The sequence below is a fragment of the Carcharhinus amblyrhynchos genome, chromosome 28 (genome assembly GCF_965287045.1).
Source record: "Carcharhinus amblyrhynchos chromosome 28, sCarAmb.v2.hapA, whole genome shotgun sequence".
NCBI lineage: Eukaryota > Metazoa > Chordata > Chondrichthyes > Carcharhiniformes > Carcharhinidae > Carcharhinus > Carcharhinus amblyrhynchos.
In genome coordinates this window covers 15,493,440-15,514,627 of record NC_137351.1, presented here as the reverse complement: position 1 = coordinate 15,514,627, position 21,188 = coordinate 15,493,440, and the positions used below count along the sequence as shown (strand labels likewise).

The following is a 21,188-nucleotide window of genomic DNA, read 5'->3' as shown; positions in this document are numbered from 1 at the left end:
GGTTAGGTTGATTGGCCATGCTCAGAAATTTCCCCTTAGTGTCCAGGGATACGTAAGTTAGAGGGATTAGTGGGTATAATATTTAGGGATACGGGGGTAGGGCCTGGGTGGGATTGTGTTTGGTGCAGACTCGATGGGCCGAAGGGCCTCTTTCTGCACTGTAGGATTCTATGATTCTATGCATTGTATCAACTAAACATAAATGATCCAGATCGTAGACACATCACAATATTGTATAGTTAGTGCTGTTATCATTGGCGCCATTTGTGTCACAGCCAAAATTCAAAACTTGCTTTTTATTTTTTATATTACAGGAAACTGAATACTGTCCTGATAAATTATTTATTTTGCATTGTATAACTGAGCAAGTTATTCCAAACTATGACAGTCAGAGTAACACAGAGATTGGCAACTCAAAGGAGGGAGATGTCAAATTTCTCCACCACTGAGTTCTTATTCTTATCCTTCATCATGAAGTGGAGGTGGCATCTCGAGGGGTTCCCTCATGAACCAGTAACAAAATAGCCTTTCTCTCAGGAGAGGAGCGGAAAAACTAATTGAACAAAGATAACTGTGATAAAGCTTCCATAATTTTGGTGAGATACTTGTTAGTCAGCACCAGTCCTGGTTGGTAGCAGGGGAAAGTCATAAAAGGCGAGATACAAATCAGTTTCTACTTGTCTGCAGGCTTTTTAACCTCTAATGCTAACACTGTTTGACAGATTAATCCTTAATAATGAATACCTAGTCAAAATGGTTTACACCTGCAGGCATATTTTGAGGGTATGAAATATTCCTGCAGAAACAGCAATTTGTATTCTTCAAGTGATCACAATCTTGAGTTCTTTCCTTTATGATTTTTTTTTTCTTTCTTTGTAAAACCAGCAAACCTCAGGGTCTCCAGGATGAAAAGCTTTTCATCAGTTTAATTTGAGCCCTATTCAATCTTCCACATTAAAGAGCTTTACAGAGCCAAGTCAAAGCGCCATTGTTGATTCCCAGTGCTTTTAAGAACCTTACTCCATTAAGATCAACTAGGAGAGGAATATCCTTCTGCTTTTCTTATGTTTATTTTTGTACCTCTTAAAATCCAAAGTGCCTGTGGGCACTAATGATGGATTTATCACTGCTCATTAAAGAGGCTGAAAATAAAACTCGAGGCATTCATATCTGAGTAGGAAAACTTATGACAGTGCTTACGCCATCGTCCTTTCCTCTTCTCATAAAAAGAAGCTTTTAATGGTTCACCATCAATAGAACGATATATTTTCCCTTTGGCGGGAAATACTAAAAGCATTCTCAAAGCATTGCACATGTTGTTTCAGTTTCCCAGTGAGAGCTGTGAGTTAAACATGGCTTTCCTTGTTGTTAAACAATTGGCCGCCCCAAATTAAAGACAGCAGGGCGTATTCATCTAAACTGATGGAAAATCAAGTAGGCTGTCTTCAAAGCTTCTGTTTCTACTTGTCCCATTTTCCTGAATTTGCCATTTCCAATAATCCTAGTTGCAGGAACTTGAAAATATATTCCAAAAATTATGGTCAGGTGTGCACCCCTGCCCCCCCTCATCCCAGAGTAGCACTGAGCAACTGAAAATCTTTCCCAATTGGAGGAGCTAAAAAGCAGTTGATGATTTAGTATGTGTCATGGTCTTTGTTTTGCCTGGGCAGGGGCAGGGGCGGGAGTGGGGGTGGGGACAGGGGGGGAAGGGGAGAAGGGGAAAGGGGGGGTAGGAGGGAAAGGGGGGAGAAGGGGGAAGGGGGTGGGAGAAGGGGGAGGGGGAAAGGGGGTGGGGGAGAGGTTGGGGGAAGGGGAGGGGGGAGGGGAGGGGGAAGGGGGAGTGGGGAGAGGGGAGCGAAAGGGAGCAGAGAGGAGGGGGGGTTAAATTTCGCAAGACAACAATGGACAACACAATATCAAAGAACAAAGAAAATTACAGAACAGGCCCTTTGGTCCTCCAAGCCTGCACCGACCATGCTGCTGGACTGAACTAATACCCCCTACCCTTTCCAGGGCCATATCCCTCTACTTCCATCCTATTAATGTATTTGTCACGATGCCCCTTAAAATCCTAAACCAGAAACACAAACTAGCCGCTTGCCCCTGACCCTCTATCATAACACCTCAGAGATAGGTTCCCCAATAACTTCAGGAAATCTCAGCATCTTTACAGCACAAAAGAAGGCCATTTGGCCCATTGAGTCTGCACTGGCTCCCTGGAAAAAAAGCATTCGACCTACTCCCACTCCCCCTTATCCCCGTAGCATTGTACATTCTCTCTCTCTTTTCAGATAGCAATCCTATTTCCTTCTGAATACCTCGATTGAACCTGCCTCCATAACGTTGTCAGGAAGTTTGTTCCAGGCTCCAATCAAATCCAGGTGAATTTTTTTCCTTAGATCACTTTTACACCTTTTGTCAATTATTTTGAATCTGCGCCCTCTAGTTCTTGATGCTCTCTTGAGAGGGAACAGATTTTCTCAATTTGCCCTGTCCATACCCCTCAGCATCTCTATCAAGTCTCCTCTCCGCTTTCCCTGTCTCCAAATCACTTCTGTGATTTCAGTCTCCCGCACCTCCTAGATTTGAACTGATGTCAATTTACTCCAGTGATGTGAGAGGAATGCTGAAAAAAGAATAATTCTCAAAACTATCCCCAGCAAGGTCATTCAGGACTAAGAATCTGGAAAAGAGCTCAATATTCGGCTGACTTGAGCTGATGTGGCTTTCTGCTCTCGATTACAGCGATGTTACAAACAAGAGTCTCAGCCTTCCAGTTTCACAACCAATACTAGCTTGCTCCTTATCCTCCCACCACACAACCACACCCCGCCACCGCCGTCCCCGCACCCCAAGTAAATTCTGGATAGAGTCCACTCCCATTCACCAATACTCGGAGGGATCACAAACAGAAAAAATCCATAGGCATGATATAAAGAAAATAATCTAACAGCCATTTTCTAGTAATTAGCTGCAAATTATGTCTTGATACATTTCCAGTAATTATGTCAATTATTCGGCCTCCAATGGGAACATCACTAAATGCTAACAACCTGGCCCATTATTGCCAGCGGGCGTTTTCACTGAGAGCAGCACCAGGAACTAAGGACAAAAACTCAGAGAAACGGAATTAGAAACATCCGCATGAAATTGCCAGTCTGTACGACAAAGACAGACACCATGGGAGTGATTCAAGATAGTAATCTAATTGAAGAGTCCAGATGAAGTTATAAAACTTCCCAGTCTTTGCCCTCTTGAGTTTAGAACATCACTGGTTAGATTATACGTCTGACTTTGATGTTTTAAACAACAACGCTTCAGCTAAACTGCTGCAATGCAGCGTTACAAAGAAAATGCCCAATGCTAAAGTTGTGCTTTGTGAAAAATATAAGCTCCTAAAAACATTAAGCAACAAAACATAAAATACAATGAATAAAAATCTGTAACACACGGCAAGAAAGTTACCGCAATTATACTTTTGTGTAGTTTTACAGTAACTTGACGAATGACATGAACAGACCAAATATATGTAAATTTATGAATAAAGCTCTGATCCCAGTGGTGTTTGTCATTTTGATCACATTTTACTCTGTAGATGATCAAAATCAAAGCGCAAATATTTAAAAGTTATCACGAGGTGAATTCAATCCACCAAATAAAAAACGCTGAACTCAAATACTGCAGAAGTTGTAAATCCAGAAATTGCCGAAATGCTCAGCAGGCGTGGCAGTTTCTGTGGCGAGAGTAACATCGCAATTCTCCGGTCTCGCTGCTGTCGCCAGCGAGAATGGAGAATTTGGTGCTCGGACAAATCTCCATTCACTGCAGCGGGACTGGAGAATCCCAGCTGCTGGTGAGATCGGGGAATTCTGACCTTAAGCAGAGTGGAGTTCAAACCTGACTGAATTCGACAAAGCTTTTCCCTGTTATGTGTGTAAGACTGAGAGAATTGAAAATAGTTTCAGCTTTGACAAAGGGTCACCTGGACTCGAAACGTCAGCTCTTTTCTCTCCTTACAGATGCTGCCCGACCTGCTGAGATTTTCCAGTGTTTTCTCTTTTGGTTTGAAAATAGTTTCAATCTAGTTACTGACAGTACATTCACTCAGATTGACATAAAGGTTATTAATGTGAAAGGTGGATAATGACTCACAACTTCTGATATTAGTTAAGGCATGATGTTCAGACACTGTGCTTTACCATCTATGTTTTGATGTTTTTTTTAAGCCATTGAGATATTCAGTCCTTGACAAAGTTTTTTTTCAAATTTATTTTAAATTGAGAGAGAAAATGCTGGAAAATCTCAGCAGCTCTGGCAGCATCAGTAAGGAGAGAAAAGAGCTGACGTTTCGAGTCCAGATTGACCCTTTGTCAAAGCTTCTCACAACATTTTAAAGCATTTTACAGCTGGGGCCAGGGAGCTTTGATAAAGGGTCATCTGGACTCGAAATGTCAACTCTCCTTACAGATGCTGCCACACCCGCTCAGATTTTCCAACATTTTCCTTTTTGGTTTCAGATTCGTGCATCTGCAGTCATTTGCTTTTATTTTAAATCAACAGTGGCCAGGTTTAAGCACTGCAAAAATCAGGAGTCATGAGATGGTGATGCAGGCATTAGACTGGGGTGGGCACAGTAAAGGTCTCACAACGCCAGGTTAAAGTCCAATAGGTTGACTGCTCCTTCATCAGGTGACTCACCTGATGGAGGAGCAGCAGTAGGAAAGCTCGTGATTCCAAATAAACCTGGTGGACTTTAACCTGGTGCTAAAATCAGGAATAGCTCAGGTTATAGCTCAGGTTAGATGGCGAGTATAGCTTCCTCTTTACCTACTCAAATCTCACAAAAGGCTTTATTCTAAACCAATATGATATCTCTAACAGACAACAGCTGTTATTTCTAGATGACTTTGTTGGATCAACACATAATTTCAATACATGTTTTGGGCAAGAAATTTCAGGAGAATATTTGGAGAATTTCTTTATATAGGGAGTGTTTTATGACCTGGAATGCATCGTCTATGAGGGAGGCAGAGAGGAAACATTTCCAAAAGATGTTGGATGGCCACTTAAGGGAAATACAGGACAAGGTAAGAGAGATAGAGCAAGTTTTTTGGACTAAGTGGGATGCTCTACAGAAAACCAGGCTGGAATTGATGAGCAAAGTGATGTCGTTCTAGGCAGCTCTGACTTTGCGACGTGGATTTGTGTCCATGAGGAAAAGGGATGAGGCTTGTCCAAAGCCTTTCCACTTCTTCACAACTTTCGAGAACATTTTCATCTTAGCTTCCGGTCTGAATTTAAGTTTATTATAAAAATCATAGAAATCCTACAGTGCAGAAAGAGGCCATTTGGCCCACTGAGTCTGCACCAACCACAATCCCACCCATTCCCTACCCCCATATCCCTACATATTTACCCACTAATCCCTCTAACCTACACATCTCAGGACACTAAGGGGTAATTTTAGCATGGCCAATCAACCTAACCCGCACATCTTTGGACTGTGGGAGGAAACTGGAGCACCCAGAGGAAACCCACACAGACACGGGGAGAATGTGCAAACTCCACACAGACAGTGACCCAAGCCGGGAATTGAACCCAGTCCCTGGAGCTGTGAAGCAGCAGTGCTAACCATTGTGCTACCATGCACCAAAATGAACCAGCAATAATTCTATGTTAATTAATCCTGTATACCAATTACAAATGGCAGCATTTCAGGAAGCTGGCTCATCACTACCTTCTCAATGGCAATTCAGGATGTGCAATAAATGCTGGCCCTAACATCCATAACCCACAACCCAGGAATGAATATAAAAAAAATGTATTCCCACATGGTTATGTGTGCCTGTAACTCACCTTATTCATCACACTTTGTGCATTCACATGCATCCATTCCAAACCTAGCTTAGATTCCTCACATTTTCTATGATCAACATCACCAACGTCTTTTCATTCAGGAGGACAAGCCCATTTCAGATGGGGTTTCTTCACGTGGTGCATCTTTGCTGATGGCTGAAGAGGCCAACCCTTAAGAATCAGGTTCTGTCACACATGCTGCACCTGAAGCTATGAGGCTGTGGCTTGTTGATTGTGATGCTGACATCCATGGCCAAGCCACTGGTCATTGTGGTGTTGCAAGCCAACTCAAAGGCGATGACACCATTTTCCTCTGCCATCAGCTAGTGATTCCCAGATGCAATAATCAAAATCCACAGTCTTCATATCATGCTCGCAAGCAACCTGGAAGCAGAGCGTTGTGCGTTCACACTCCGGTTACCTCACCAATCAGAAAGTACTTGGGCACATGACAATCTTCGGTCCTGCAGATGTGCCCCAGCCAATGAAGCTGCCTTTATTTAATGAGTGCTAACGCTGGAACTCTGCCTTTGAGAACAACTTCCAGATCCATGAGTTTTGTCTTGCTATGATCAGCCTAAATCTGCATTATTTGTTTATTTAAAGTTTAATTATTAGTCACAAGTAGGCTTACATTAACACTGCAATGAAGTTACTGTGAAAATTCCCCAGCCACCACACTCCAGCACCTGTTCGGATACACTGAGGGAGAATTTAGCATTGTCAATGTACCTAACCAGCACATCTTTCGGACTGTGGGAGGAAACTGGAGCACTCAGAGGAAACCCACACAGACGTGGGAAGAACGTGCAAACTCCACATAGACAGTAACCCTAGGAATTGAACCTGGCACTGTGAGGCAGCAGTGCTGACCCCCATCTGCACCCCCATTCCCCCAGTTCTCTGTGCATATTATTTTTACTTTTTCATACTACATTTTGGTGTCCAATGCCAAATTAATTAAACCATTGGTATTCATCAGAACAATAGTGGGGGGCACTTGGGATATTGAAACATTTTAATTGTGTCACAAGATTTTTTTTTATTATTTAAAGATAAATAGCAATTTATTTCTCCAAAAAGGTATGTTGGTGCATAAAATACAAAAACAATGAAGATAAACGTATTAGTAACTGCAAAATATGCCATGTATGTTCTAACCAAACTTCGATATACATTGAAGATATCTTTGTTACCTTAAACAGCTACCCTTTATTTAGAACTCCTAAAAAACAGAGTGGTAAATAAAAACCATCTTCCCATAATACATGTAATAAGGGTGGGTTATGTTTCTAACCTGTAATTTTTATATTCAAAATCTATTGGCTGCCTTGAGTCTAACTGGCCCCAAAATCCTTTTGCTGACTTTTTCAGCTTATTTCCTGCTTGCCAATTCCTGTGTTTCACTCTAACCTGCCTAACCACTACCTCCTTTCTGTTCCTCAACCCTCCTGCTTCCCTCTCCTGAACCCTGACTGTAAGCAAGAGCGTAGAAGCAGGTAAGCGAGATTGAGAAGGAAGCGAGGGAGTATACTGCTAGTGGGAGGGTCGAGGGAAGAAATGATGAGTCAAGGAGAGTCAACGAGAGTGAGGAGGCAGTGAGTGAGAGAAGCGGCAAGAAGGGTCAATGAGCAAGTCTCAGAAAGACGCAGTGGCCCAAGGGGTACATAAATACCACTAGTTTAACCCATCGCCACAGCATTAGTCAACCTTGCCACTAGGATATTAGTCCCTGCTTTGTTCATGTGTAACCTATTCATCTGGGACAACCTCCTGCCACAGAACTAATCCTAATGACTCAGGAATCTCAACCTCCCCTGCACTCCTTCTCAACCCCCCATGTCTCTAACCACTCATTAAAATGTCAAATTCTACTACCTCTACATTGCTAGCACGTAGTACTGAGCCTAGAGATTACTATCTTTGAGATTCTGCTTTTTAATTTTCCCCTTACTTCCTTAATCTCACAAGGCAAGTCACTACCATTCTCCTCCCAAAGTCACTGGTTCTGACTCCTGGATCTTCCTCTCCCATATAGAATGTTCATGACCTTCTCTGTGATGTCCCTAACTCTGGCACCAGGGAGGCAGCCTATAGCACAATAAAGGGGCTTTATTACAATCATGCTATTCCCTCACTCGTATCAATCCACATCTGGATGTATAGAAGAGAAATGTACCAAGCAATGTCTTCCTTTTCCAAAATACACAAAAATATAAATCTCTTGCAAAATAATAGTATCGTCTGAACTGGTTTCAAAATTCATATATAGTTATTTTAACATATTATTTGCATCAACTGTGAAGCATACAAAATGTAAATTCAAGCAGGAATGTTAATAACGCAAAGTTAAGTCTTATAAATCATAAATTATAGAAAGTTGGTTGTGATTCAATGGTATCAAGGAGTTTACATAACTGAACAAACTATGATTGAAGTTCAGAGCTGATTGGCAAGATATTCGGTGGATGATTTAGTTTTATGACTTTCATTTTACTGAGAGTGACTCTTGCACTTTGGATAAATGCATATCGTATTGTTGATGCACCAGCATCCTTACTGAAGAGTTAATAGCTATGAATAGCATTTTGTATCTTTATTGAATAAAAATCTAGAACTTATTACCAGGAATTAGTATAGTCAATTTTGATTTTCTAACTAAAATAACAGAAATCGGATGCATTCAGGCTGGGAAATAAATGCAGATGACTTGCATTTTTTAAAGTATTGTTCTTAATAATTATATCAAAATTAATCTACACTACCATGGTTTTTGGCAATTTCTATCAAACCATCTTAATTATTACAGTTGCAGGTTTTTAAATATTTTATGAATGCTGCATTAATGCAATGCTTGAAATATTTATATCAAGTCTGTCAAATATATTCTATATGGCTAATGATGGCACTGGGGGAATGTTTGTTTTCAGTCCAGAATCGCCCAATCTTCCAGTTTTGACTTCAGGCAAAACCCAGTCACCCTTTATCCTCGATAACTGTGACAAGACATCCTTGCTGGATGAAATGGGAAATTGTTCTCCATAAGTTACAATGGAAAATATTAAAAATAAAACATTATATTCCCACTTTTCAGCACTTGTTAATGTGGGGATCAAATTAGATTTGGGGATTCTGTCTAAAACTCCACAGTCTCATTCTGAAGATGCGTTAAGGACAAATGCAACGTATATTTACTGACCTCAAATCAGTGGCTCAAAAATGTTGGGCAAAGTACTACAAACATTGCCAGATGTTCCAGCAAACACACTTCCCTGGACTACTGTCTTTATAGGATATATATTATCATAAATAATAGACCGATATATTCCATATTTTGTAACTGTGGCATCATTTACAATGCAAAAGGAGTAATAAGCTTTTTATTTCTGTTGAAAACTGGTTAAACATGCCAAAGAAACAGTTAACAATGTATTTGAATTTGCTTTACAATAGATTAACATCCATCCCTAATTCCTTCAGGGTTGGCATGTCTCACATGTTACAAATGAACCATAGCTTGGTTAAAAAGTTGCTGTTCTTCATTCCTGCTTTGTTAAGATATTTCAGGTAATATAGTGGGTAGATATTGAGATTCACTGAGCCTCCTTACCAATATAGCAGTGAGATGGTCTGCTACCAATTTGTGCAGACATTAATCCCATAGCAAAATTCTTGTGGGATGCTTTTTGGGCCTTTAAGCCACAAGTCTGCTCCACTCAGCATTCTGTGGGTTATCAACTAAAATTAAGTCTTTTCTTAATCTTTCTGTGGAACCAGGATGAACAGAAGAGCTTCCCCGAATACGCTACCCCCTCTACACCCCACCACCTCCACCCAATTGCCTGATCCAAACCTTCTCCAGTTACTTAATTGAAATTAATTGAGGGCTGCTGTTGGGAATCCTGAAATTCATTTTTCTGCTGGTGAAGTATTGCCTGTTGGCTTGCAAGATGCACCAGCAATTTGATCTTAAGATATTGCTTAAGCCGACGATAAAAGCAAAATACTGCAGATGCTGGAATTTGAAACAAAAACAGGAAATGCTGGAAAATCTCAGCAGGTCTGACAAAGGATCATCCAGTCTTGAAGCATTGGTTCTATGCTTATGCTTAAGTTTACCATATTAGAACATAAGAACATAAGAAATAGGAGCAGGAGTAGGCCATCTAGCCCTTCGAGCCTGCCCTGCCATTCAATAAGATCATGGCTGATCTGTCGTGGCTCAGTTCCACATTCCCGCCCTCTCCCCATAACCCTTAATCCCCTCTCTCATCAAAAACCCATCAACCCGCGTCTTAAAAATATTTAGCGAGACAGCCTCCACCACTTCAACGGGCAGAGAATTCCAGAGATTCACCACCCTTTGAGTGAAGAAGTTCCTCCTCAACTCCGTTCTAAACCGCCCCCCCTTTATCTTGAGGCTGTGCCCCCTAGTCCTACTATCCTTTCTGAGCGGGAAGAGTCTCTCCTACTCTATCCTATCCATCCCATTCATCATCTTATACGTCTCAATGAGATCTCCCCTCATTCTTCTAAACTCTAACGAGTACAAGCCTAATCCATTCAGCCTCTCCTCATAGCTCAACCCCCTCAACTCCGGCATCAGCCTAGTAAACCTCCTCAGCACTCCCTCCAAGGCTAAAATATCCTTGCGTAAGTACGGCGCCCAAAACTGCACACAGTACTCCAGCTGCGGCCTCACCAATGCCCTATACAGCCGCAGCAAGACCTCCCTACTTTTATATTCAATCCCCCTCGCGATGAAGGCCAGCATCCCATTCGCCTTCCTGACCACCTGCTGCACCTGCAAGCTGGGTTTTTGCGACTCATGCACAAGGACCCCGAGGTCCCTCTGCACCGTCGCCTGCTGCAGTTTTTCGCCACGTAAGTAATAATCCTTCCTACCATTATTCCTACCAAAGTGGACACCTCACACTTGCCAACATTAAATTCCATTTGCCATTTCCTGGCCCATTTGCCCAGCCTATCTAGATCCTTCTGCAGACTGTCCCCACCCTCCACACAATTTGCCTTTCCACCAATTTTGGTGTCATCAGCAAATTTCGACACCCTACACTCAGTTCCCTCCTCCAGATCATCTATATAAATGGTAAATAGCTGAGGCCCCAGCACCGACCCCTGGGGCACTCCACTAGTCACCATCCGCCAATCCGAATAGCACCCATTGACCCCCACTCTCTGCCTCCTATTTGACAACCAGTCCTCTATCCACGCTAACACCCTACCCCCAACTCCATGCCCCCTGACCTTCTGTAATAACCTCTTGTGAGGTACCTTGTCAAACGCCTTCTGAAAATCAAGAAAGACCACATCCACCGGCTCTCCTCTATCCACCGCCCTAGACACATCCTCATAGAACTCCAGTAAATTTGTCAGACACGATTAGTGTCACAAGTAGGCTTCATTAATACTGCAATGAACTGGTGTGAAAATTCCCTAGTTGCCGTACTCTGGCGCCTGTTCGGGTACACTGAAGGAGAATTGTAATATGGCCAATGCACCTAACCTGTACACTCTTCAGACTGTGGGAGGAAGCCAGAACAACCAGAGGAAACCCATGCAAACATGGGGAGAACATGCAGTCTCCAAACAGACAGTGACCCTAGCCAGACATTGAACACCATGCTATTCTCTCTCCATAGAGGAAGCCCCGTAGCTTTGAGTCCCTAAAAAAAAGGTGAGTCCCACTGTTGGTATAATTTATTTTCATTTAAGAAGAATCAGTGCTGTAGAATGGAGCACTTTTCCACTTCTTGAGCCAATTTTAATTTAGTGCAATTGGTACCAAGTTATCAGTGGATTTGTGCGCAGAATAATATTTCAACTGACGCTTAGTTTAGTCTTCACAATTTAAATTTAAACCATTGTGTTTATAAAGGTGAAAGATATCAGTACTGCAACTGGAATATATTTTCACTTGCTGCATTTAAGAACAGCATTAAGCACATCTGGGAAAACACAGCCAGATGTTAAAATCTGCCTTAGTGAAAATCCCAGAAGATCACACCTTACTGTACCAGTCGAAGTTTTCTATTTTCCACACAATCATATTTATGGCCAATATATATCTGAGACTGGCAATTTTAAAATTAATTTCACTTAAGATCTTTATCACCAGAAAGTCAATTTGATCTCATTAATCAGAATCAATTTGAATCAAATCCAAAGAAATGAAAAGATGTGTTCTGATCACAGTGCCAGCTATTTTCCTGACCTCCTTCACCCCCAAGCAGCATAATTTTTAAATATTAAAGCAGTACAATTTGCAAAAACAGCTCAACGGCTAACCACCATCTCAAGCGCGATTAGGGATGGCCAGTAAATGCTGGCTTTTCCAGTTACACTCACTTTCCAAGCTTTCCACAATGAAAGGATGGAAAAGGAAACCAAGAGGAAACCACAGACTTTGGCCTTTGGCCGATCTTGTGCATCAACTAGACTGTTACAGCCATAAGGACAGGTACACAACTCTCCCCTTCACTGAGAAAAATGAGCAGCGCAGAGAAATACAAAACAGAGGAAGGAGAGAAATAGAAGTTAAACAGTCTTCACAAAATAAATTACTTTAAAAATAGTCAATTCAAACACTGAGTGCCAATAATGTCCTTGGATGTTCTTGCTTTGAGAAATCATTGAACCAATGGCTGCAAAGGAGCTGAATCTGCACACAATACAAATCAATCTTAAACCATGTGGTTAAAGAACAATGCTTCAGTAATTATGCTGCACCAAAAAGTGATAGGATACAACACAAAGGCAGTCTATAATCCTGTGGCACAGCATGTTGGAGCTCCTCTGGAAGTATATCTGTTTGATGATGGTGTGAATTTAATTTCACTTCCTTATACCATTGAGTCCAGAAAACCAACCTGCCTGGCTCCTTTGATGAGGCCGACATTGCTTACTGTTTGAGCAAAATGTAGAAGGATTGAGGATCTTTTAAAAGTCATCTGGTGCTGAGACCTCCTGTTTAAACTGATGGAGTACATTACAATAGGGTAACAGGGTCCATTTCACAAGACCATGAGGTCCAAATCAATGGCCAGAATAATAAAACAAACAAAATGACACCATCAATTCAAATCAATTACATTTCTTTCTTCCGGAAACATTAATGTGAATACTGCAACACAGGTGGATATGTGTTGAAGAAATCAGTGAAGTTTTATCTGTTCTTCTTCTTGCCTCTGCCTTTGCTAAATGTAGAATGTTCTGGGGTTGTGTCAAACTTCCAGCAGCTGATTTTTGGTGGCTTCCAACCGCCTTAACAATTCTTCCAGATACTGGATGACTGTTTGGCTGATGGCCTTTGGTTCGATCTCTGCATCATCGTCATCATCTTCTTCAGCATGCTGAATGTTTTGGGAATTTACATTGGCCCATATTTCATATGTCTCATTGGTAACATCTTGGGCATTGATATTCATTCATGATTGGATGTCAGTTTCTAATTCAGCTCCAAGTATAATCCAGTGCTGTTTACATTGTGTTCACGGGATCTATTATAATAGGAACATAAGAACATAAGAAATAGGAGCAGGAGTAGGCCATCTAGCCCTTCGAGCCTGCCCCGCCATTCAATAAGATCATGGCTGATCTGTTGTGGCTCAGTTCCACTTTCCCGCCCTCTCCCCATAACCCTTAATCCCTTCTCTTATCAAAAACCCATCAACCCGCTTCTTAAAAATATTTAGCGAGGCAGCCTCCACCACTTCAACGGGCAGAGAATTCCAGAGATTCACCACCCTTTGAGTGAAGAAGTTCCTCCTCAACTCCGTTCTAAACCGCCTCCCCTTTATCTTGAGGCTGTGCCCCCTAGTCCTACTGTCTTTTTTGAGCGGGAAGAGTCTCTCCACCTCTATCCTATCCATCCCATTCATCATCTTATACGTCTCAATGAGATCTCCCCTCATTCTTCTAAACTCTAACGAGTACAAGCCTAGTTTATTCAGCCTCTCCTCATAGCTCAATCCCCTCAACTCCGGTATCAGCCTAGTAAACCTCCTCTGCACTCCCTCCAGGGCCAAAATATCCTTGCGCAGGTGCGGCGCCCAAAACTGTACACAGTACTCCAGCTGCGGCCTCACCAATGCCCTATACAGCTGCAGCAAGACCTCCCTACTTTTATATTCAATCCCCCTCGCTATGAAGGCCAGCATCCCATTCGCCTTCCTGACCACCTGCTGCACCTGCAAGCTGGGTTTTTGCGACTCATGCACAAGGACCCCGAGGTCCCTCTGCACCGTCGCCTGCTGCAGTTTTTCGCCACGTAAGTAATAGTCCTTCCTACCATTCTTCCTACCAAAGTGGACCACCTCACACTTGCCAACATTAAATTCCATTTGCCATTTCCTGGCCCATTCGCCCAGCCTATCTAGATCCTTCTGCAGACTCTCCACACCCTCCGCACAATTTGCCGTTCCCCCAATCTTGGTGTCATCAGCAAATTTCGACACCCTGCACTCGGTTCCCTCCTCCAGATCATCTATATAAATGGTAAATAGCTGAGGCCCCAGCACCGACCCCTGGGGCACCCCACTAGTCACCATCCGCCAATCCGAATAGCACCCATTGACCCCCACTCTCTGCCTCCTATTTGACAACCAATCCTCTATCCACGCTAACACCCTACCCCCAACTCCATGTCCCCTGACCTTTTGCAATAACCTCTTGTGAGGTACCTTGTCAAACGCCTTCTGAAAATCCAGAAAGACCACATCCACCGGCTCTCCTCTATCCACTGCCCTAGACACATCCTCATAGAACTCCAGTAAATTTGTCAGACACGACTTCCCTTTAATGAAACCGTGTTGCGTCCGCCCTATCAAGCAATTCCCTTCAAGATGCCTCGCAATTTCCTGCTTAATGATGGTCCATAACTCTCCTTTCTTTTCAAGTATTTCTTCTTCAGTGAAGCCTTTTGTGATGTTAGTGTACCTTTAAGAGATTTTTTTTAAAATCATGTTCTCTGCAGCTCTCACAGCCTCAGTTTATGTCACTTTTGCTGAGTTGGTGGGAGAATTCCTTTTATTATGTCTTAGGTGGCTTAAATGGGTTTTGTTTATGTTTACTTTGGGATCTTTTATGACCTGCATTGTTAGGAGCAGCGTTGATTGGCAGGTCATGTGCTCTGCACAGTTTTATTTCCTTCCTAGTGAATTTAAGGTTTCATTTTCTATTTGACTGCAGTTGCACGTTTAAAGGGGGAAATCGAGCTGAAAAGAAGTGTTTTTCTCTCTCTCTGGTTTTGGAAATTCTGCTGGTTCGCTGAAATTAAGGCTTCTTGCCTTCCTGGAGTAGAGAATCTGCTGTTGGTGGCTCAACCAAGGTCTTGCCTTGGTGTTCTGGGAAGCTGTTCTGCCTCAACCTTATCTGTGTTTGCCTCAAGAGAACTGACGCATTTATCCAAAGGACTCAGTCCAAGTATCATGTGAGCATTAATCTTTGCTGTAGTCTTTAAGCCTTTGGAAAGGGTTTTTCTTCCTATGGAAAGTTTTGTGTGATTGGAACATTTCAGATATACTTGTTAAGGATAATACATTATCATGTTTGTTTTGTCTTTGTAATTGATAAAAAATATTGCTAATTTTCTTTCCATACATGTTAACTATATTCTTAAATAAACTTTGTTTAATAAAAGCTCCCTAGTAGATCTTTTGACTCGCACCTGAAGTGGAATATATCATGCTTATCCTAGCCAAATTCAAAGTTCAAAACTTAGGGTGGGCTCCCTAAAACACTTTGGAGTTTCTGATCTGGATTATAACACTTTGAAATCCACTCTGTAGTCAATATTGGTTTTCTTCTCCAATGAGGGATCCAGGGCATGTTTCAGAAGTTTTTCATACAACTGATTATCACTTCCTTGCATGGCACAGCCACAGTCATGGGTCCTTACTCTTCACCACTCTCTTGATCAATTCTCTTCTGTAGTTCTGCTCGAATGTTTATTTGAGGCCTTGATCAAGGGGTTGAATTTTTGACATCATATTTTTTGGTAGCTAAACGCATTAAAAGTTCTCACCTTGTTTTACCAGATTCTTTGGTGGTGAGTGTGCAAGGCAGTTATCAAGCAGCAAGATGGGCTTCTTTTGTAGCTTGTTCTGCCTGAGATGTTTTCTGACATTTGGTATAAGTTAACAGTGGAATCAGTTTTCAAAAACTGATGAAGTGATCCAGACTTTGGCAATAGTTGAGTATTGGCATGGTGGTGATTTGAAGTTTAGATGATGGAAGCAGCATAGTTTGAAAAACTTCTTAAAGATGTTTGGAGTCAGCTTATATAGATCAGATCTGTTTCAGCAAAAGGGACTATCAAACCTTGTCTGTATCTGATAAAGCTGGACATTCAGTTGGTGCTGTTTCTAATTGCGAATGTCTTCTCTGGTAACATTTTGCAGTAAAGTGCCATTCTTCCATGTATCCTCCTTTGTATAAATTCTTCTTTCATTCAGTGAGAAATGGTGTTATTCCTGGCTAAACCACAGACCATCATTTCCTTATAGTAACTTGTAAAATGCTGCACCAGTATTCAAATCTTGCTAAGCATCCTTACTGGCTCATCATTGGGTGGTACTATTTTTAAGTCCTTTGTTGGAAAGACCTTTTATTCTGAGCTTGAGTAACAGGACTGGGTAGGAGAATGTGCATTTGGCTCTCTGTTGAGGGAGTTTTGCAGGAGGTATGCTGTCAGAAGTTTGGGCTTTCTTTTTTGTTTGACCTCCTTCATCAATCTCCATTGAAACTTTCCTCAGTTACTCTTCATCTTTAAGGCACCACAAAGTGTTGATTCAGCGATCCTTACTCATTATGAAACAGATGCTTTCCTGGCACCATCGTTAATCTGGGTGATGATTTTCAGCTCCTCAGCAAAGACTTTTTCCCTTCATGATTTTGCATACACTATCAGCAAAATCTTGCTGCTGTTCACACCAGTGGGATCATACAGCCCTGCCAACAATGCACCCCCACCACGGGTTTTCCAGGTGATGAGGGCTGCATTCAACTGGAAACCCTATTGACAACAGCAGGACCATTAGATCCCGCTACCAGGGAGAGGTGTGCTGCCTCCTGCCACCACCAAACACGCAATGGAGTGGGAGAAAAATCCTACCCTGTTTCACATTGATCTTTGTATGGGTATCACTGCAAGTTTGACTAATATTTATACAGAGAAAAATAGCACTTAACTAGTCACAAGGTTGTGGCTGGTTCATAATCATTTATGGAAGATTTATATTCCAACAATGTTTGAAATACTTTGAAATGATAAATTTACTTAAACATTTTGGGATCCAGACCATACTATATTGGTTACAAGCTATTGGAGATCATGTCATAGTGATTACATGCTATACCATATCATGTTACATTGCTTTCATGCTATTACAGACCATGTTTATAGTGGGCACCCAGTGTAGTCGCAGTTCATTTACTATCTAACTCTTGTCTAGTACTCTTCATTTAACAATAATTCCCAGAACCTTTCTAAGAAACTCAATTTATTTATTTGAAAAATGTTATTCTGAATGTTCAGATTATCTTCTCCCACTCTTGGTCCTGTCTTACAAGCTGCTCACAAATCAAGTAGTTAAATTCCTAAAGAAATTATGTGCACAAAGATTTGCAATTTTCTTTTGGCTACAAGCAAAAATATGTTTTTATTTATTTGTTTGTTGGATGTAGGTTTTGCTGGAGAGCCGGTATTTATTGTTCATCTCTAATTACTATTGAGGAGGTAGTGGTGAGTCATCATCTTAAACTGCTGCAGTTCATGAAATGTTGGCACTCACACAGGGCCTGATTTTATCATCGCATGGCACCCATTTTCGGGTACGAAAACTTAGTAAAGTTGGGCATGAGGTGAGTAGCGCGATCCGCGCCTGCCTCCTCACCAGTTCCCCTTTTACGAAGACAGGAAAATGGCTGCAATCAGGACTGTGCCTGAAATGGACGCAACAGCCATTTAAATGCATTTTCATGCATTTAAATTGACTTAATGGGCTGCGTGCCGCATTACTTTACCAGTACTTCCCCCTTTACCACCAGGTTCACCCATCCAGAATTGGTGTGAAACAGGCATGCTCTATAAAAGTCCGATTCGGGTGCTGCAGTTAGTGAGGAGATAGGCGCCTAGCATCTGATGGCTCTCTGCCTGAGATCAGTGGGGAGGGGGAAGAGGGGTCCACTGCCACTCTGCCTGAAATCAGTGGAGGGAAAGGAGGGTCCATTGCCACTCCACCTGAGATCAGCGGGGAAGAAGGGGAGGGGTCTGCTGCTACTCTGCCTGAGATTGGTGGGGGGAGAGGAGAGGGAGCCGTGATCTGTCTGGGCGGCAGAGGGGGATGGGGGGATAGAGGGGTCAGTAAAGTTGTGGGGGTAGGGCAAGGTCTGTGGGGGCCAAAGGGAGGCATTATCTAGCCCGGGAATGATGTGGCAGGCAAGCAGCGTTCTATCATGTTTTTTTCTGCGCATGCGCAGTTGGAGGCGCCAATCGGAGCTGCAGGGTTTCGAGCATGTTAAGCTCCACCAACAGGCTTTTACAGTACAATTCAGAGTCACTGATATTTTTTCAGGTGTATGGGGGTGCCTGGGAACGAGTCTAAAAGTCAGATCTGAAACACTCCCAGTTTCAAGTCCACCCAGCACTTAGAATAAAAATGGTAAAATAGGTGTTGTTAGAGAGGGAGTTGCAGGATTTTGATCCAACAACAATGAAGAAGCAGCAATAGATTTGCAAGTCAGGGTGGTGTGTCACTTGGAGGAAAACCTACAGGTAATTGTGTTCCCAGGCAGCTGCTTCCCTTGTGCTTCTGAGAAGCAGATGTCATGGATTTGGCAGGTGCTCTAGGAGCCGTGGCAGGTTTCTCCAGTGCGTCATTGTATAAGGCACACATAGTTGCCACTATGTGCTGGTGATGGAGTGAGTGTTCAAGGAGGTAAATGGGTGTCAATTGAATACGTTTTTCTGTGCACTGGGTAATGTTGAGTTTCTTTAGTGTTGTTTGAGCTGCACTCATCCAGGCAAGTGGAGAGTATTCTGTCACACTCCTGACTTGTGTTTTGTAGATGATAAACAGGCTTTTGGGAAATAATGAAGTGGATTACTCACCACAAAATTCTCAGCATCTGACTTCCCCTGGTAGCCACAGTGTTTATACAGCTAGTTCAATTAAGTTTCTGGTCAATGGTATCCTGTGGGATGTTAATGGTTGGTAGTTCGTGATGATAATGCCATTGAATGTCAAGAGGAGACAGTTAGGTTCTCTGTTATTGAAAATGGTCATAACCATTATTGAATTGCACATTATAATTATTGGCTGTATCAAAGAAACAGATTCTTCAACAAAGCCCATTCTCTTGGTTAGAAAGGATTTGCACCATGTATACCAAAAATAGGTGCTTTTCGTAACAAGGCACATATACCCTCACATGTTGTCACAAACCTGCATTAACTCCCAGTCCTGCAATATCTCAGTTTTTAAATTCTCACCTTTGTATTTAAATACCTCCATAGCTGCACCCCTCCAATCAATCTAACTTCATCCAAACCTCCAATCATTTGAAAACTATGCATTACTCCAAATTTGGTCTCCTGTGCATCCCCAATTTCTTTCAATCTACCACTGGCAGCCTTGCCTCTATTATCCAAATCCCAAGCTCTGGAACACCCTCTGTAAACCTCTCCACCTGCTTCTTCACCTCATCTACAACCTCTCTCCTCGTCTGAGCTTTTGGTTGCTTGAAGTTTATTTCTTTATTAGTCACAACTAAGGCTTACATTAACAATGCAACAAAGTTACTGTGAAATTCCCAATGCCAGGTAGTCTGTCTGGTTTTATTCCTCATTGTTTTCTTTGTAGTCGTTGAATACAACAGAGTGGTTTGCTCGGCCATTTCAGAGGGCGTGTAAGGGTCAACCACTTTTTAAAAAAAAGTTTATTTATTAATCACAAGTAAGGCTTACATTAACACTGCAATGAAGTTACTGTGAAATTCCCCCAGTCGCTACAGTTTGGATTAATGCACCTAACCAGCATGTCTTTCAGATTGTGGGAGGAAACCGGAGCAACCCGACAAAACCCATGCAGACACTGGGAGAATGTACAATTTCTACACAGACAGTGACCCATATTGGGAATCAAACTCAGGTTGCTAGTGCTGTGAAGCAACAGTGCTAATCACTGTGCTACCATGCCACCTGCCCTAATAATTCCCTTTGTGACTAAGTTTCAAGTTCTGCCTAATAACAATACCAAGAAGCACACTGGGATACTATAATACATTAAAGACACTATATAAATGCAAAGCATTGTGGTTGAGGGGAATGATAGTAGAAAGCCTGAGGATTGGGAGCAGTTCAAAATTTAGCAACAGAGGACCAAGGGACTGATTAAAAGGGGAAAAATAGACAGTAAGAGTAAACTTGCAAGTAATGTAAAAATTGTCTGTAAAAGCTTCTAGAAGAGTATAAAAAGAACAGAATTAATGAAGGCAAATATAGGTCTGAAACAGCAGAATTTAAAATGGAGAACAAGGGAATAACAGAGGAATTAAACAATTACTTTAGCTCTGTCTTCATGGAGAAAGACACAAATAACTTCCCAGAAATGCTAAGGAACCAAGGGTATAATGAGGAAGAGGAAATTAGTATTATTAAATAAATAGCGCTGGAGGAATTACTGGGGCTGAAAGCTGTTAAATCCCCAGGGCCTGATAATTTAGATCTCTGGGTACTAAAGAAGGTGAAGTAGTGGATCCACATAGAAATAATGGATGTGTTGCTGGTCATGTTCCAACATTCTGTAGATTCTGGAACAGTCCCAGCAGATTGGAGGGTGGCAAATGTAACCCTGCTATTTAAAAAAGGAGGGATGGAGAGAAAAGGGAGTTATGGGACCGGTTAGCCTAACATCAATAGTTCAGAAAATACTAAGTGCATTATAAAGGATGTGATAACAGGACACTTAGAAAACTATCAACAGGAATAGACAGAGTCAGTGTGGATTTATGAAAGGGAAATCATGTTTGACAAACCCACTGGAGTTTATTGAGGATGTAACTAGTAGAATAGATAAGGGTGAACCAGTGGATGTGATGTATTTGCATTTTTAGAAACTTTGGATAAAGTCCCACGTAAGAGGTTAGTGTGCTAAGTTAAAGCATATGTTAGGAAGGCAAATGGTATATTGGCTTTCATTGCAAGAGGACTTGAGCACAGGAGCAAGGATGTTTTATTGTAGCTGTTCAAGACCTTGGTTAGACAACACCTGAGTATTGTATGCAATTTTGGTCTCTTTAGCTAGGATATA

At 41.9% G+C, this 21,188-nt stretch overlaps 1 protein-coding gene across 5 annotated transcripts in view; it reads right to left on the bottom strand.

Moving 5' to 3' along the window:
- megf11 (multiple EGF-like-domains 11) overlaps positions 1-21,188 on the bottom strand; it is a 361,348-nt gene that overhangs the window by 328,451 nt on the left and 11,709 nt on the right. For 4 of the 5 annotated variants that reach the window (XM_080214084.1, XM_080214087.1, XM_080214089.1 and 1 more), the window contains exon 2: positions 18,989-19,071. The exons of the other annotated variant lie outside the window; for it this stretch is intronic. The gene's annotated coding sequence lies outside the window, so the exon portion shown is untranslated. The remainder of the gene's footprint in view (positions 1-18,988; positions 19,072-21,188) is intronic. 5 annotated transcript variants of the gene reach the window in all.